Below are 12,030 nucleotides of genomic sequence, written 5' to 3' on the forward strand. Positions count from 1 at the left end.
CCCCCGTTCACCGGCACCGTGGTGGTCCCACACTGAGTGATGGGCGTTCGGTTCTCTCTCGTTGCAGAGGAGGCAGAGCGGAAGGAAAGGAGGAAGAGGGAAACCGGGGACGTCGGTCATCTCCAGGCGCTGGTGTTCTGGGTGAGTGCGTGCTCTTTTGTTCTCTCCCCGTCCCCCCGTCCGAAATAGTCTGTTTCATCAGAGGAAAAGGTCAGTGATTCTGCTAGTTCAGCAAGGCTCAAGAAGGAGGGACTCCCAGGTGGGATCGTGGCACGGGGACACTGGTGTACTGTGCCGGAGTTCTTGGCCACGGTAGGAAAGGCTCTCGAGTCAGATCCTGACTGGGGGGCCGGAAGAAAGAGGTGCATGGACGAGCATCTGTGTACGGTTACCCTAGGTGATCGGTACGTAGCATTTGAGGTCCGTGTCCTGCGGGGGCGGGGAGAGTGGAAAGGGATCGGGCCCGGGCCGCTTGCACCGGCACCAGGGCCCGGTCTGGGCTCCAGCCTCCGTGAAGCCAACCGCCCGTGACGTGATCACTCGGCGCCCCACCTCACCCCCGAGAAGCAGCAGTGCCAGCCCAGCCCGACGTGGGGGCCGGCGGTGGGGAGACCCTTTGAGGGGGAGCCAGGCCTCGTGGGCTTTTTGCCTCCTGTGCTCTGAGTGGAGCCCGTGATAGCCGTTCCTCCCGTCCTCTCCTGATCGCTCTTGGGCCCGGCTCTCTCCGCCGTGGCCCTCCACCAAGCCAGGAAGGACTCGGGGACGTGCCCTTGCGGGATGATGAAGAGGGGGCGCCCGCTGGGCGGCGTGGAGGTTTGGCACGGGGCAGCCCTCTGTGGGGCTCCTTGCACTCCCCAAGTCTGCCTCTTGACAAACCAAGGAACTTGACAGTGTGGGGCCTTCCAGGAGGTGTACGTCCCCTTCTTCCGTGTGGGACATGTCGCCTGAGTGGGTGCGTGACCGGCAGCCGGAGGTGTTTTCTTTCTGTCTCTGTTTCTCCCTTCTCCTTCCTGTCTTCTGTTGAAACAGTCTTGCCGGGAGGAGGACGCCTCCTACCCTGGCTCAGAGTGATTGAAGGCTTCTCCAGGCGGGCTGGTGAGCGTGTGGCGCCGTGGTTTAGCGAGGGGTCGGCGGCGCGGCTGACGTTCCGTGGTTAGCGAAGGGCGGAGGCAGGGTTCGAGCAGCAAGGGCAGCGTGGCATTTCTGGGGTGACACTGCCTTCCAGAGGACCCTGTTTGGCCATCCCAAGAGCCCTTCACGGTAATATCTGGGCGTCGAGTCAAGTCCTCCGGCGTGGGGCGTGGGTCCCGGAAGACGTGCACTCAGCACGGCAGGGCTCTTGTGGCTTTTCTTTCCTCGACGCACCTCAGTACCGCGGCTTGAAAGAATTGCCAAGGCCCGGAGGCGCAGCAGATTCGGAGTTAGAGAAAGAGAGGAAGGCGTGCTGAGACAAAAGCCAGGGAAAAGGAGAGAAGATGCGATCCCGTCCCGTCCCGTCCCGTCCCGTCCCTCCGGTTCTTTTCAGCACGGAGGACGCGTGGTGCTTCCCGAGGCGGCGGCGGACCAGAGCTCTCTTCTCTTTCCAAGGCCTCGTGTCCGCGGAGCACTTGGCATCCAGAGTGTGTTCCTTGAGCCAACATGGGTGGGGCCGGTGGCGGCAGTGCCCCCAGTGGCCCACCCCGCCCTCCACCCAAGTCAGTGCGACCAGGCAGGCGCTGAGAGGATGCTTAAGGGCAGGAACCGGTGTCTAAACCACATTCGCCAGTGCACCGCAAAGAAACTAAAGAGGAGTCCGCGGTGGCTCCCAGTCGCTCCGAGGTGTAAAGCACAGCGAGTTGGCGGGAGCCTACACCCACCCACACACCCACCCCGGGGGTGTCTTCCCATCCCTGGCCTTCCCCTGGGCGGTGTCAGGAGACTGACCCGCTCCGGCGTCTCTGGGGCAGCGCCCGGCGGCCCTCCCGACGGACCCGTGCGTGCCACCGTCCACGCCTGAACACCAAACCCCACTGCCACCCTCCCGCCCCCGGGCCGCCGCGGGAGAAGAGCCAGGTCCTCGGGGGAAGTCCATCGTCTTGGCATAGGAGGCCGAGCTCGTCCCGCACCGCGTCTGTGCCTGTGGGCTGCCGGCCCTTTGCTTCGGGCTGCTTGCCCCTCGGTGACTGGTGAGAAGGTGCCTCGCCGGGCACCGGCCAGCCGTGACTGGATCTCTGTGCTCACACTCAGAGTGTTTCCCGAGGCGTTAGGCAAATGTGGGCTGCTAAAGACACAGCTGCCGGTCCAACGGCTGGGTGCCTGGATGGGGAGTCCTAACGGCAGGCTAAGAGGACCCCACAGAGACGAGGCCCCGCAGGATGCAGGGCCAGAGTTTGAGGCGCGCCCCTCTGAAGTGGCCGGGTTGATGAGCCATCCTGCCTTTGGCAGGTTGGGCAGAGGTTGGCATTTCGTTTTTCCCTCGGCAAAGGGCAGAGGGAGAGGGCCTGGGGGAGGGGAAGGGGCAGGGCAGGTTGGCATTCGTGGTGCAGTAGTGCCATCAAGAGGAACGGGTCCGCCGATCCCGCGAACCCTGTACCCGTCCCTTCCTGGGGAGGAGTGACGAAGGATCGAAGTCGGGAACACTGGACAGTGGCCCCGGGAAGTCAAGGGCTCCGCCTGGGAAGGGGCGGGAAGCGTGGCCCAAGGCCCGGCGGTGCCGTGGACGCTCCAGAGACGGGCAGTGGCACAAGGCGCACAGCCCGGCCGCCTGGCGTGTGGGGCTACAGGAAGTGGAGTCTCGGTGGACCCTGGTGGCCGCCACGTCTGGGCGGGACTAGAGGAAGCTGCTCCGAAGGAGGCCGGGCCGCGGTTCTGCGGGCATTTGGCCGCGTGTCCCTTCCCCTCGGCGCCAGAGGAGGGTCGGCCTAGGCGGGCCCAGGGCCCCGGAAGCCGCTCTGGGCCGCGGTGCGGCCCAGCCAGAGACCACCGCGGGCAACGGGAGTTCCGCCGCCCTTGGCGGCAGCGGCCGAGGCGGGCCCACCGACCTTCTTCTGTCCAGCTCAGAGACGACACGTGGAGCCTGGCTACCCAGTGCCGAGGGCGCCCGAGGCCCAGCGAGAGCTGGCAGTCCGAGTCCAGAAGGGGACGGCGCTCGCGGGACGCAGGAGCCGCCGCAGGAGGAGGCCTTCACCTGAGCCGAAGAGTCCAGTCAGTCGGTGGCTGCGCTGCCGTCTCGCGCGGTCTCCGGGATGGTGGCCCAGGCCTGACCTGGCCTGTCCCGAGGGCTCCCGGACGGGGCTCCCGGAGAGGAGAGGGCAGGACACGAGAGGAGAGGAGAGGAGCTGAGCAGAGCCCCGCCGAGTGGACCCCCGGGCCGTGCATTTGCAGCAGGCTTCAGCTTTCTCCCCACGAGGCCCTGAGCCTCAGTTCAGCGATGAGAAGGAAAGGCCCCGGCTTGCATTCCGGCCTGGCCCTCCGGGTCTCGGCCCTGTGCTTGCACCTGCAGCCCAGCCAGGGAATCAAGGGGAAGGGGTCTGAAGAAGCTGCCTGAAGCTCACCTCTGATGGACTGAGAGGAACGCCTCCCCCCCGCCGTTGACCACCCTCTCCCCCATGACCACCACTCGTCCAGCTTGTCTGCCAAGGCCGGGAACGAGGTGCATACTCCTGGGCACGCGGCGGTGCCTTCGAGTCCCCGGCTGACCCGATAGGCCGCTTCTGGAGCAAGCTGTGCGGTGGCCCGTTCCTGCCCTTTTGCCCAGCTCTTATCTGCCGGGGCGGGGGTGCGTGGTGGGCTGGTGTGTGTGGGGGGGTCCGGTCCCGGGGCGGGGTGCGGTGTGGGGGAGGGCTTCCGACTGGGAGCAAGTCTCCAGGCTGGACCCCTCCCTCCCTCCACACGTACCCCTCCTGGAAGGGCGCTGAAACCCTCCCCGCGCCCCTCTCCTTTCGCGCCTGTGAGTCGCCCGACACGTTGTCAGGCCATCTTACGTGGGCAGAGCCTTTCCCTGGGGCCGGGTCCTGAGGTAGCTAGGCGCTCTGACTGGTGGCCCGCCGCAGGTGCCCTCAGCGTGCCCCTCTGGCCGGGGCCAACGGCGGCACCTGCAGAACGTGGAGCCGCTTGTGAAAACTCCCAGGAGTCTTCCCCAAACGAGAGGACCCCCGGGTCGTCCACGGGGAGGGAGGCCGAGGAATAGGGCGTCCCCCGGCCGCAGAGTTCCTGTTCCCGAGGTGAGCTCGGGTGCGGAAAACGGACCTGGATCCCCTCGCTGCGGACGGTGCCGTCCCTCTCTGCGTACCGATCGATCGTGGCCCACTTGGCGTCCCATCGCCAGTGGGTCCTGGGTACCCTGTGTCCTGCGGCACAGGAAGGGCCTCACGGGATGCGGCGGGGCCTGGGATCGGGACTCTCTATGGCGGGAGCAAGAAGTAAAGAAACCGAAACCCAGATCCAACTGTGAGAGGGTGGAACGTGCACAGCGCCCCTGCATTGCTCTTCCTCGTCTGCGCCTGGGAGCAAGCACTAACGAGGACACGTTCTCCGGGCTGTCTGCAGGGTGCTGCCCCCGACAGGGGACCGGGCGGCCACCTCCTCCCCTTTCCCCGTGGTCCACGGTGGCTGGGCCCGGGGCCTCCGCCGGGGCACCGGCAGCGGGTCCTGGGTCCCCGGTGGCCCTGAGACCCCAGGGACCCCACGGACCCCACTGGCCGGCCTCGCTCCTGCAGGGAGGGCCAGGATCCAGGGGCCAGATGCCCTGGGGTGGGAGCTTCAGCTCCCTGTTCCTGAACATGGCGGCTGCCGAGGCCACGGCCCCGAGGGTGGGGAGCGCGGCGGGCCTGGCAGCCAGGGGCTCCTCGGTGGGCGAGCCCGGCCCCGAACCCCCACCGCGTGTGGCTTCCACACCTACCGCGGAGGCGTGCCGGGCGGCCAGGTTCGGCCCGGGAATCCTCCCAGTGCTCCGAAGCCAGCCCTCCTCCCCGTCACGGGCCTTCCCCACGGTATGCACAGGCAGGGGCTGGAGGCCGTGCTGAAAAAGCTTCCGCTTGATGGCACTGTTGCTCCAGAAATGCCCAGCGCCTTCGCGAGCGTGGCCTCTCCCTCCGCCCTTTGCGGATCAAAAAAGGCCCAGGGAAAAAGGCCCAGGGAGGCCCAAGAGCCACCCAAGCCTTCCGAGTGGGCTGGGACCTACTGGGGGGTTGGGGGAGGCGGTGTCTCTTCCTTTTGGGGCTTCTCCTTGGCAGTAGGAGCGCACAGGTAAAGACCTCCCAAGGAATCCGTGCCTCGGTGGGTCCATCTCCACACCCCTCTGGGAGGGGTCTGGAGTCCACGTTGCCTGGCCCACAGGTCCTGGCGACCGGGACCCTGTCATGTCTGCACACCTGGGGACGGGCATCCACCTGGGTCGTGTCGGGCAGAACCCTGGCTCTCTCAGGACATTGATTCAGAGCCAGAGGTGGCACAGGGACCTGGGTTCCTCGTCTTCCTGCGGGGTTGCCTCTCTGCTGTTCTCATCCCGCTACGTGAACTGGCTTAAGGGCTCAGGAGCAGGCCCGAGAGGGTCTAGGCCACTGTGGCAGCGGGAGGCACTGACGGGGACCCAAGGGAGCTGGGGCACATTGCCCCTGCTCACCTCCAGGGGCGTCAGGCGGTCACTCTGCCACGGAGTGCCCGGGGTCGGGGGTGCAGGGAGGTGGTTTGGAGTTGCTGGGACAGGTGTACATCCCAGCGGCTCCCCTCCATCCGCACAGACAGATGACCCTGGGGAGGGCCATCAGTTCAGTAGACCCTTCTGGGGAGCTCTCCATGGGAGTGTGTCTGTACTCTCGCCTCAAACCCCCCGGACTCGTTCGTCGGTTCATTCACTCGTTCCCTGCTCCACTCGTTCATTCGTAAGCACGCAGGTACACGAACGTGTGCGTGGGCGCGCGTGCGTATCACGTGTGCGTCGTGCGTAAGCTCGTGTACGTGCGCCTACAGAGCGTGTACAAAAGGTCCCTTCTCTTGTACCTTCTCCCTGTAACCGCCTCGGGGGTGCCGCTGTGGATAGAACTTTCTCCCGGTCAAAGCCAAAGCCCTCGCCGTTGCTCGATGGCCGCTCCCAAGTTGTCCCCGTCTGCGGAGGGAAGCACGCGTCATTTCTGCGTGCGTATGTGTGCTCCCGGGGTTGAATGCAGGTGGGGGCAACGGGCCGCAGAGGGCTGTGTGCATGTCGCCTGCTCCCCGGCCCCAGCAGGCTCACGTAGCGATAGGTAGTCTTCTGCCTTTTCGGCTGCTCTCACGGCGCTATAGGCGTGCCGTGGCGTCGGCGCGTCTGTGCGGAGTCGACGTCGTGTCCTGCTAGGTCCCCTCCGTTTCTTTTCGGACAGCTGCCCGGGGTAGGGTGCCCTTGTCTGTGCCCGGGGTAGGGTGCCCTTGTCTGTGCCCGGAGGCAGGAGCGTAGGGTGTCTCACGTGCCCCTCCTCTTTGGACGCTAGGCTTCCGCCTTGTTCCTTCCTCTCCTCTTCTGTCTCCCACGGAAGTGGCTCTGAGGCGCGGGCCACTGAGTCTGTCGTTACCAGGGTGTGGGTGAGCGTGACCAGGGTACGTTCTCCGGCGTCGGCGTCCACCCAGAGGAGAGGAGCAGGGTAGATCTCATGTGGGCCACGTCCCAGAGCACGTGCCCTTATGCCCGGAAAGTACGTGCGGTGGACCTTTGTGCGGCCAGAGGGGAGACGAGTGGGTGCCCCTTTACCCACGCGTCCTAGGAACTGCTGGGAAGTTGTGGAGGACGCGCGCGGGCTTGCCAAGATACCTCGGGGTGTCCCGCCGTAGTCCCACGGGTGCAGAGCCGAGGAGACAAGCTCCGCGCCTGTCAACACCAGGGTGTGATGGCTGTGCTTCCCGCCGGAAGGAGATTTAGGGGGATGACGGGATCAAGGTTTTCACTGGACGCGCTCCTTTGTGTACAAACCGTTTCTGTCTAACGACCCCCCTGCCCCGGCTGGCATCCGTGCCATTTCCGAAGGACGCGTGGAGTTGATTCTTCACGCTTGCGCCTCGTTCGGAAGTTTTTGGTTGGCCCGGGGGTGCCGGTACACTCGAGTAGGAACCGGAGGCACTCTCTCTCGAGGTTGCGCGGGCGGGGGTGTACGCGGACCCCCCCCCCAGCCCCCCGTTCACCGGCACCGTGGTGGTCCCACACTGAGTGATGGGCGTTCGGTTCTTTCTCGTTGCAGAGGAGGCAGAGCGGAAGGAAAGGAGGAAGAGGGAAACCGGGGACGTCGGTCATCTCCAGGCGCTGGTGTTCTGGGTGAGTGCGTGCTCTTTTGTTCTCTCCCCGTCCCCCCGTCCGAAATAGTCTGTTTCATCAGAGGAAAAGGTCAGTGATTCTGCTAGTTCAGCAAGGCTCAAGAAGGAGGGACTCCCAGGTGGGATCGTGGCACGGGGACACTGGTGTACTGTGCCGGAGTTCTTGGCCACGGTAGGAAAGGCTCTCGAGTCAGATCCTGACTGGGGGGCCGGAAGAAAGAGGTGCATGGACGAGCATCTGTGTACGGTTACCCTAGGTGATCGGTACGTAGCATTTGAGGTCCGTGTCCTGCGGGGGCGGGGAGAGTGGAAAGGGATCGGGCCCGGGCCGCTTGCACCGGCACCAGGGCCCGGTCTGGGCTCCAGCCTCCGTGAAGCCAACCGCCCGTGACGTGATCACTCGGCGCCCCACCTCACCCCCGAGAAGCAGCAGTGCCAGCCCAGCCCGACGTGGGGGCCGGCGGTGGGGAGACCCTTTGAGGGGGAGCCAGGCCTCGTGGGCTTTTTGCCTCCTGTGCTCTGAGTGGAGCCCGTGATAGCCGTTCCTCCCGTCCTCTCCTGATCGCTCTTGGGCCCGGCTCTCTCCGCCGTGGCCCTCCACCAAGCCAGGAAGGACTCGGGGACGTGCCCTTGCGGGATGATGAAGAGGGGGCGCCCGCTGGGCGGCGTGGAGGTTTGGCACGGGGCAGCCCTCTGTGGGGCTCCTTGCACTCCCCAAGTCTGCCTCTTGACAAACCAAGGAACTTGACAGTGTGGGGCCTTCCAGGAGGTGTACGTCCCCTTCTTCCGTGTGGGACATGTCGCCTGAGTGGGTGCGTGACCGGCAGCCGGAGGTGTTTTCTTTCTGTCTCTGTTTCTCCCTTCTCCTTCCTGTCTTCTGTTGAAACAGCCTTGCCGGGAGGAGGACGCCTCCTACCCTGGCTCAGAGTGATTGAAGGCTTCTCCAGGCGGGCTGGTGAGCGTGTGGCGCCGTGGTTTAGCGAGGGGTCGGCGGCGCGGCTGACGTTCCGTGGTTAGCGAAGGGCGGAGGCAGGGTTCGAGCAGCAAGGGCAGCGTGGCATTTCTGGGGTGACACTGCCTTCCAGAGGACCCTGTTTGGCCATCCCAAGAGCCCTTCACGGTAATATCTGGGCGTCGAGTCAAGTCCTCCGGCGTGGGGCGTGGGTCCCGGAAGACGTGCACTCAGCACGGCGGGGCTCTTGTGGCTTTTCTTTCCTCGACGCACCTCAGTACCGCGGCTTGAAAGAATTGCCAAGGCCCGGAGGCGCAGCAGATTCGGAGTTAGAGAAAGAGAGGAAGGCGTGCTGAGACAAAAGCCAGGGAAAAGGAGAGAAGATGCGATCCCGTCCCGTCCCGTCCCGTCCCGTCCCTCCGGTTCTTTTCAGCACGGAGGACGCGTGGTGCTTCCCGAGGCGGCGGCGGACCAGAGCTCTCTTCTCTTTCCAAGACCTCGTGTCCGCGGAGCACTTGGCATCCAGAGTGTGTTCCTTGAGCCAACATGGGTGGGGCCGGTGGCGGCAGTGCCCCCAGTGGCCCACCCCGCCCTCCACCCAAGTCAGTGCGACCAGGCAGGCGCTGAGAGGATGCTTAAGGGCAGGAACCGGTGTCTAAACCACATTCGCCAGTGCACCGCAAAGAAACTAAAGAGGAGTCCGCGGTGGCTCCCAGTCGCTCCGAGGTGTAAAGCACAGCGAGTTGGCGGGAGCCTACACCCACCCACACACCCACCCCGGGGGTGTCTTCCCATCCCTGGCCTTCCCCTGGGCGGTGTCAGGAGACTGACCCGCTCCGGCGTCTCTGGGGCAGCGCCCGGCGGCCCTCCCGACGGACCCGTGCGTGCCACCGTCCACGCCTGAACACCAAACCCCACTGCCACCCTCCCGCCCCCGGGCCGCCGCGGGAGAAGAGCCAGGTCCTCGGGGGAAGTCCATCGTCTTGGCATAGGAGGCCGAGCTCGTCCCGCACCGCGTCTGTGCCTGTGGGCTGCCGGCCCTTTGCTTCGGGCTGCTTGCCCCTCGGTGACTGGTGAGAAGGTGCCTCGCCGGGCACCGGCCAGCCGTGACTGGATCTCTGTGCTCACACTCAGAGTGTTTCCCGAGGCGTTAGGCAAATGTGGGCTGCTAAAGACACAGCTGCCGGTCCAACGGCTGGGTGCCTGGATGGGGAGTCCTAACGGCAGGCTAAGAGGACCCCACAGAGACGAGGCCCCGCAGGATGCAGGGCCAGAGTTTGAGGCGCGCCCCTCTGAAGTGGCCGGGTTGATGAGCCATCCTGCCTTTGGCAGGTTGGGCAGAGGTTGGCATTTCGTTTTTCCCTCGGCAAAGGGCAGAGGGAGAGGGCCTGGGGGAGGGGAAGGGGCAGGGCAGGTTGGCATTCGTGGTGCAGTAGTGCCATCAAGAGGAACGGGTCCGCCGATCCCGCGAACCCTGTACCCGTCCCTTCCTGGGGAGGAGTGACGAAGGATCGAAGTCGGGAACACTGGACAGTGGCCCCGGGAAGTCAAGGGCTCCGCCTGGGAAGGGGCGGGAAGCGTGGCCCAAGGCCCGGCGGTGCCGTGGACGCTCCAGAGACGGGCAGTGGCACAAGGCGCACAGCCCGGCCGCCTGGCGTGTGGGGCTACAGGAAGTGGAGTCTCGGTGGACCCTGGTGGCCGCCACGTCTGGGCGGGACTAGAGGAAGCTGCTCCGAAGGAGGCCGGGCCGCGGTTCTGCGGGCATTTGGCCGCGTGTCCCTTCCCCTCGGCGCCAGAGGAGGGTCGGCCTAGGCGGGCCCAGGGCCCCGGAAGCCGCTCTGGGCCGCGGTGCGGCCCAGCCAGAGACCACCGCGGGCAACGGGAGTTCCGCCGCCCTTGGCGGCAGCGGCCGAGGCGGGCCCACCGACCTTCTTCTGTCCAGCTCAGAGACGACACGTGGAGCCTGGCTACCCAGTGCCGAGGGCGCCCGAGGCCCAGCGAGAGCTGGCAGTCCGAGTCCAGAAGGGGACGGCGCTCGCGGGACGCAGGAGCCGCCGCAGGAGGAGGCCTTCACCTGAGCCGAAGAGTCCAGTCAGTCGGTGGCTGCGCTGCCGTCTCGCGCGGTCTCCGGGATGGTGGCCCAGGCCTGACCTGGCCTGTCCCGAGGGCTCCCGGACGGGGCTCCCGGAGAGGAGAGGGCAGGACACGAGAGGAGAGGAGAGGAGCTGAGCAGAGCCCCGCCGAGTGGACCCCCGGGCCGTGCATTTGCAGCAGGCTTCAGCTTTCTCCCCACGAGGCCCTGAGCCTCAGTTCAGCGATGAGAAGGAAAGGCCCCGGCTTGCATTCCGGCCTGGCCCTCCGGGTCTCGGCCCTGTGCTTGCACCTGCAGCCCAGCCAGGGAATCAAGGGGAAGGGGTCTGAAGAAGCTGCCTGAAGCTCACCTCTGATGGACTGAGAGGAACGCCTCCCCCCCCCCCCGTTGACCACCCTCTCCCCCATGACCACCACTCGTCCAGCTTGTCTGCCAAGGCCGGGAACGAGGTGCATACTCCTGGGCACGCGGCGGTGCCTTCGAGTCCCCGGCTGACCCGATAGGCCGCTTCTGGAGCAAGCTGTGCGGTGGCCCGTTCCTGCCCTTTTGCCCAGCTCTTATCTGCCGGGGCGGGGGTGCGTGGTGGGCTGGTGTGTGTGGGGGGGTCCGGTCCCGGGGCGGGGTGCGGTGTGGGGGAGGGCTTCCGACTGGGAGCAAGTCTCCAGGCTGGACCCCTCCCTCCCTCCACACGTACCCCTCCTGGAAGGGCGCTGAAACCCTCCCCGCGCCCCTCTCCTTTCGCGCCTGTGAGTCGCCCGACACGTTGTCAGGCCATCTTACGTGGGCAGAGCCTTTCCCTGGGGCCGGGTCCTGAGGTAGCTAGGCGCTCTGACTGGTGGCCCGCCGCAGGTGCCCTCAGCGTGCCCCTCTGGCCGGGGCCAACGGCGGCACCTGCAGAACGTGGAGCCGCTTGTGAAAACTCCCAGGAGTCTTCCCCAAACGAGAGGACCCCCGGGTCGTCCACGGGGAGGGAGGCCGAGGAATAGGGCGTCCCCCGGCCGCAGAGTTCCTGTTCCCGAGGTGAGCTCGGGTGCGGAAAACGGACCTGGATCCCCTCGCTGCGGACGGTGCCGTCCCTCTCTGCGTACCGATCGATCGTGGCCCACTTGGCGTCCCATCGCCAGTGGGTCCTGGGTACCCTGTGTCCTGCGGCACAGGAAGGGCCTCACGGGATGCGGCGGGGCCTGGGATCGGGACTCTCTATGGCGGGAGCAAGAAGTAAAGAAACCGAAACCCAGATCCAACTGTGAGAGGGTGGAACGTGCACAGCGCCCCTGCATTGCTCTTCCTCGTCTGCGCCTGGGAGCAAGCACTAACGAGGACACGTTCTCCGGGCTGTCTGCAGGGTGCTGCCCCCGACAGGGGACCGGGCGGCCACCTCCTCCCCTTTCCCCGTGGTCCACGGTGGCTGGGCCCGGGGCCTCCGCCGGGGCACCGGCAGCGGGTCCTGGGTCCCCGGTGGCCCTGAGACCCCAGGGACCCCACGGACCCCACTGGCCGGCCTCGCTCCTGCAGGGAGGGCCAGGATCCAGGGGCCAGATGCCCTGGGGTGGGAGCTTCAGCTCCCTGTTCCTGAACATGGCGGCTGCCGAGGCCACGGCCCCGAGGGTGGGGAGCGCGGCGGGCCTGGCAGCCAGGGGCTCCTCGGTGGGCGAGCCCGGCCCCGAACCCCCACCGCGTGTGGCTTCCACACCTACCGCGGAGGCGTGCCGGGCGGCCAGGTTCG

The 12,030-nt window shown here is 66.3% G+C and overlaps 1 long non-coding RNA gene across 1 annotated transcript in view; it reads left to right on the forward strand.

The window, feature by feature from the left end:
- Window positions 1-12,030, forward strand: part of LOC137216447 (uncharacterized) — a 75,430-nt gene that overhangs the window by 23,027 nt on the left and 40,373 nt on the right. Inside the window, exon 3 of the long non-coding RNA XR_010939770.1 lies at window positions 7,188-7,261. This is a non-coding gene — a long non-coding RNA (uncharacterized lncRNA). The remainder of the gene's footprint in view (window positions 1-7,187; window positions 7,262-12,030) is intronic.

This window comes from Pseudorca crassidens, chromosome X (genome assembly GCF_039906515.1).
Source record: "Pseudorca crassidens isolate mPseCra1 chromosome X, mPseCra1.hap1, whole genome shotgun sequence".
In the NCBI taxonomy this organism is placed as follows: Eukaryota; Metazoa; Chordata; class Mammalia; order Artiodactyla; family Delphinidae; genus Pseudorca; species Pseudorca crassidens.